Here is a 6,000-nt window from a genome sequence, read left to right as displayed (position 1 = left end):
ATTACATTGAGTGTAGAAATATTACAAAATATCGCTTAAATTGACCGTAATGGGAATCAAATCCAAGATACTTGTACCTTTTACTCGACGCTATTTACCACACTTACAAGCTTTGGCCGGCATAAGTACAAAAGAGCTTAGTTTAAGTTTCAGAAGAATGTCTAATCTTCTAAAACTAAAATAAACTGTGTAACAGTAGATACACAACCTGGGTCATGGTTACATATCAAATAGTTTTGCAAGTAATTCCAAATTTAATCGAATTATAATTAAGTATTATCCTAAAATGGTTAAGGCAAAACAGAAACTCTACTCGCACTTTCAACGCATCTTAACTGATCTCCGATACAGAAACAGCCGACCTTTGTATCTTTCATCCCTTTTACTACACATTCTGCCCTTAGAATACGGAGCTTCCTGTTATCCCGTAGACAAAGCTAAATATTTACGAAAGCTTTCGCGCTAATGATGTGCAAAGCTGCGAACTATCTCGCCCTAGCCTATTTTCTTGTGGTTTGCTTGTTTCATTAACATTCTTGCCATAAGCTTAATCCTAAATTTATATTTTTCCAAAAACTATAAAACTAATTAAAGAACTAGAACTCAAACATAACGATAGATTAAGCCGATAATTTGGTATTTTTAAATCCATTCTTGACTCATAAAAAACATAAAACTCATTTTATTTTAGCAAGTAGCACTTTTACACGTCCCTGTATTAACCCTACCACTTTTTCTTCTTGTCGTGTCGACAACAAACGTACACAGTGTCAGCCCAAAACTCTAGGTACTGCAAGAGCGGCGTTGTCAGTAGCACTCATTAAATCTATACTCACCACTACTAACTACTACCTACTACTAATCTGCTGAGAAGTAGCAGCGTAGGAAACTCAATCACTGTTATTTAATATCAGTGTAGTTTCACTATGTTTCGTAGGTTACTAACAGCTGGTAACTGAGCTCCATACAATGCAAGCTGCTTCTTAATACCTGAGTATTTACTGATCGATGGTATGGGGATTTCCCCACAAGGGCATCGCGTCATTTTCTTTCAAACCTTTTCAGTTGTAATTAAGGCCGGGTAACAGAGAAAATGGCGAAAATGATGTTTTCATTTTTCATTTTTGAGGTACTAAACAGTAAAATAAAAGGCTAAGATTTTTTTTGGGCATAGTTGAGGATATTTTCTAGGGCTATTAACGGATGGAAACACGATTTGATGAAGTTGACTCGATAGAATAAATTCCCAAAGTTACCTCTATTCGTTTTCTAATTATGGTTTTATTTNCGTCCAAGACGACAATGACATGTCTAAGGATGACTTCTGTGAAAACCACTACTCAAACACCGTGCAACGTCACTCAAACGGGAAGTACATCGTTGTAATGCCACTTCTATCTAACTATGAAGAAAAAATGGGAAACTCAAGATCTATCGCTCTCTCACAATACTTACAACTGGAGAGACGATTTGAGAGAAACCATAAACTTGCTCAAATGTACCGAGACTTTATCAACGAGTACATTGAACTTGGTCACATGAAGCCGTCGTCATCGATACCTACATACCTACCGCAACATTACTTACCGCATCATGGCGTTTTACGTGAACAATCAACAACTACCAAACTAAGAGTCGTGTTCAACGCTTCTCAAAAAACTACAAGTGGCTTCAGTCTCAACCAACTACAAGAAAAGGGCCCAAATCTACAAAAAGATATTCAGGCGCTTATCTTAAAATGGAGGTCATACAAATATGCATACACCGCGGACATAGAGAAAATGTACCGCTGCATAGAAATAACTCAAGATCAACAGNGTGCGACCCGAGCGCCAAGCGCTGTTGTTCTCGGCGACGTTCCCGCGGCGCATCGAGCGGCTGGCGCGCGACGCGCTGCACGACCCCGTGCGCGTGCAGCACGGCGCGGCCGGCGAGGCCAGCGACCTCGTCACGCAGCACGCCAGGTCAGTCCCGGCCCCGTCCCGGTTACGTCTGACCTCGTCACGTAGCATGCCAGGTCGGAGAAAGATTCTGGAAACTTCAAGCCCACTACATAAATTTCATCGCTTATGTCTCCAAATTTGACCTACTCGTTCGAATTTNAAAAAAGTTATTGTCGAATAAAAAAATAAAAAAACGTTTTTTGCTTCTCCTGAAAAGTCGTACTTTGTCCTTTACGACCTTTGAGCCCAGAGGTATCGATATTTGTAGGCAAAATTGCTACAAATTATGACATAGATAACGAATTTTATTTAAGACGCATAAAAATGTTTGTAGTAGTAATAATAGTAAGTTTGTTTAAAAATGTTTTCACCCCTTTTTTCAAGATGGCGGTTGGGGGACAAGGGTGGCGACTTGAGGTTAAGCTTCTATTGTCCCAAAAATAAAATTGCGTTCTCTAATAAATGCAATACTCGGAAAAGTGCCGGAAAATGATGGGAGTTATATTATTAAATAAACTAAAGCAAGAAACCCTACAGGAATTTGTCATGATTTCGAAGGACTGGGATTTTTTGCTGAGGTAAGGTCGCGGAAAAAACGCGTAAAATTCGCAATTTATGCGGTTTTCTGGATCTAGCTAACACGGCACCAAGCATACGCGGCTGATTCCTGGAAGAAACGTTCTTCACGTCAGATCCGTGGCTATTTTTTTTTTAATTACAGAAGAAAACTAAAATTATGTGGCAAAAGAGAGCTGAAAAATAAAGCATTTTGTCGATGAGGCACCCTCATAAATCAATACAGACAGTGTGAGTCACGATAAAGTGCACATATGAAAATAGTTGAAACTAGACCTTTGAATTTTTATCAACAAAAAAGTGGTCAATTTTTTTTTTGGTTTTTTTAAATTTTTTTATAGAATTCTTTTCCTTACAATTACTTACTGTAAAGAAAACGTAATTACTTTTAAACTAAGAGGTACATCTTGATAAAATAACAGTAATAATGCTAAATAACAGGTGATACTAAAAAAATACATAAAATACTCAAAAAAGGGCAACTAATAATAAAAAATGATACATTTTGAGAAAAATCTGCATTATAATTCGTGTTTTTTTGGTTATTTGATAAATTTCTCCAAATTTTTTCTGTGGTTTTTATTACTTTGTATTATTCTCTATCGTATTACCTTTGTAAAACCTAACTTTTGAACTAAGAGGTATATCCTGATTAAATAAAAACAGTAACAATGTTAATTTACAGGCAATACTAAAAAAATACATAAAATACTCAGAAAATGCCAACAAATAATAAAAAAACGATACTTTTGAAAAAAAAAACTGCTTCTAATTCGTGTTTTTTGGTTTTTTGATAAATTTATAACAGGTGGTTTTTATTACTTTGTATTATTTTCTATCGTATTACCTTTGTAAAACCAAAAATTGCATGTCTCTATCCCTATCACAACATTTGCTATGATCGTTTGAACAAAGGCCTGCCACCACATTATTCTCCGCTACAGGTAAGGGGCCATCCATAAAGTACGTCACACGAATTTCATGATTTTTTGACCCCTCCCCCGTCCTTGTCACAGGTGTTCCCATTTCTGAGACCCCCCCCCCCCCTCCCTAGTGTGACGTCACATGTTTTGCAATTTCACATCAATTTTATTTCCATTTAAATCAAGTACTTTTTTTATGAAATCAACATTATATCAATTATTTGAAACAATTGAAATGTGATGTCACAAAACTTAGGACCCCTCTCACCCCTTGTCACACCATGTCACACTTTGTCGACCCCCNCTTATCTTAAAATGGAGGTCATACAAATATGCATACACCGCGGACATAGAGAAAATGTACCGCTGCATAGAAATAACTCAAGATCAACAAAAACTACAAAAAATTATTTGGCGTGACTCACCAACTGAAAAGCTCCGAGAGTATGAACTGTGTACCGTGACTTATGGGATGAAATGTGCTCCGTGGCTTGCTATGAGAACTCTCAAACAACTTGCAATGGACGACGGTCACAAACACCCAGAAGCAGCACGCATACTTCAAGATGAGTTTTACGTGGACGACCTTGTCAGTGGTCACAACGTACTCGATGACGCAATCAAACTTCAACAATCGCTAATCGAACTTCTAAAACTGGGCGGCATGAACCTGAGAAAATGGTCAGCGAACGACCCCATTCTACTAAATAACTTAACTGAAGATCAAATTTCATCACGCAACAACTTCGACTTCAAACATGATGAATCACTGAAAACACTTGGCCTCGGCTGGAACCCCACTACTGACAAATTCTCTTTTAATTGGGAACTGGGAGACAACGTGAAAGCTGTTCTTACAAAGAGGACATTACTATCAGAAATATCAAAACTTTATGATCCCCTGGGATGGCTCTCACCTGTCACCATTACGGCAAAACTACTGTTCCAGAAAGTATGGACGGCCAAGTTAGGGTGGGACGAAGCTCTACCCTCCGACATTCAAGACGATTGGGTCAAACTTAGAAGTGAACTTCCGCTAGTCCAAGATGTCAAACTTGACAGATGGCTAGGGGGCCAGCAATCAAACATCGAACTACTTGGCTTCTCAGATGCAAGCGAGAAGGCTTATTCATGCGTCATCTACAGTTATGTCGCTAACCCTGACGGCCCTCCAACTATAAAATTACTCACTGCAAAGACTAGGGTTGCCCCTTTGACACAAAAAACAACACTGCCAAGAATGGAATTATGTGGTGCACTACTACTTTCACAACTTGTACAGAAAATAAAAGAAGCCTTCAAAGGACACACGATTAACGTCCGAGCATGGTGTGACTCTCAAGTTGTTCTCGCCTGGCTGCAAGGAGACGTATCCAGATGGGAGAGATACGTGGCCAACCGGGTCAACAAAATCAAGCAAGTTATTCCATCAACAAACTGGCAGTACATTAAGTCAGAACAAAATCCAGCAGATTGTGCTTCTCGAGGACTGTACCCCAGCAAACTAATAAACTTTGAGCTGTGGTGGAAAGGTCCCGAGTTCCTTCAAAATGTTGAAACTGAAAAGTCAATGAAAAACCTTACTTGTTTATACACTACAAATACTGAACTTAAAACCAAGAAGGTGGAAGCCCTGAAAACAAATCAAGAACATTTTATTGAAAACTTAATAAATAAATGCAGTTCATTGTCGCGTGTAACAAGAGTCACGGCGTGGATACTGCGCTTTATTACAAACGCGCGCCGTACGACAAAACTTGACACCAAACACTTGACTACTACAGAAATATCAGCTGCTAATGAGCAAATAATTAAATTCGTGCAACGTACAGAGTTCGATAACGAGTACAGACAACTGATGAAACAAGATGTTATTTCGAACAAAAGTTGCATGTTCAAACTTAACCCCTTCTTAGACGACAAAGGGATTATACGTGTCGGCGGCCGTATCAACAACTCCAACTTACCATTTGAGATGAAACATCCCGCCATCATCCCGCGGAATGGACGTTTTACTGGTCTACTTATCGATCAAGCTCACTTTACAACACTTCACGGAGGTGCTCGATTGACGTTGGCTCATCTAAGACAACGCTACTGGATTGTTGGCGGAAATCGGGCAGTTAAAGCAAAATTACGTCATTGCATACGGTGTCATCGACACAAAACAACTGAAAGCCAACAGATTATGGCCGACCTACCACAACAACGTGTAACACCTTCCCGGCCGTTCACGCACACCGGGGTCGACTTCACTGGTCACGTGGACGTCAAACTGAACAAGGGAAGAGGCGTTAAAACTTCAAAAGGATACATAGCTATCTTTGTTTGTATGGCAACTAAAGCCGTACATATAGAGCTGGTATCAGATCTCAGTACTGAAACTTTCATTGCCGCCTTCCAAAGGATGTGTGCTCGACGTGGAACTCCAAAACATGTCTACTCGGACTGCGGCACCAACTTTGTCGGCGCATCTAAAGTATTGCGAAAGGAATCCGAACAATTCCATCTACAACTTTCTTCAGAGTTTTTTGACCACATTGGACACCAGTAGGCCT

Source organism: Ostrinia furnacalis, unplaced genomic scaffold (genome assembly GCF_004193835.3).
Source record: "Ostrinia furnacalis isolate ACB-3 unplaced genomic scaffold, ASM419383v2 OfSCF7586, whole genome shotgun sequence".
Lineage (NCBI taxonomy): Eukaryota > Metazoa > Arthropoda > Insecta > Lepidoptera > Crambidae > Ostrinia > Ostrinia furnacalis.
This window is presented reverse-complemented; position numbering follows the sequence as displayed.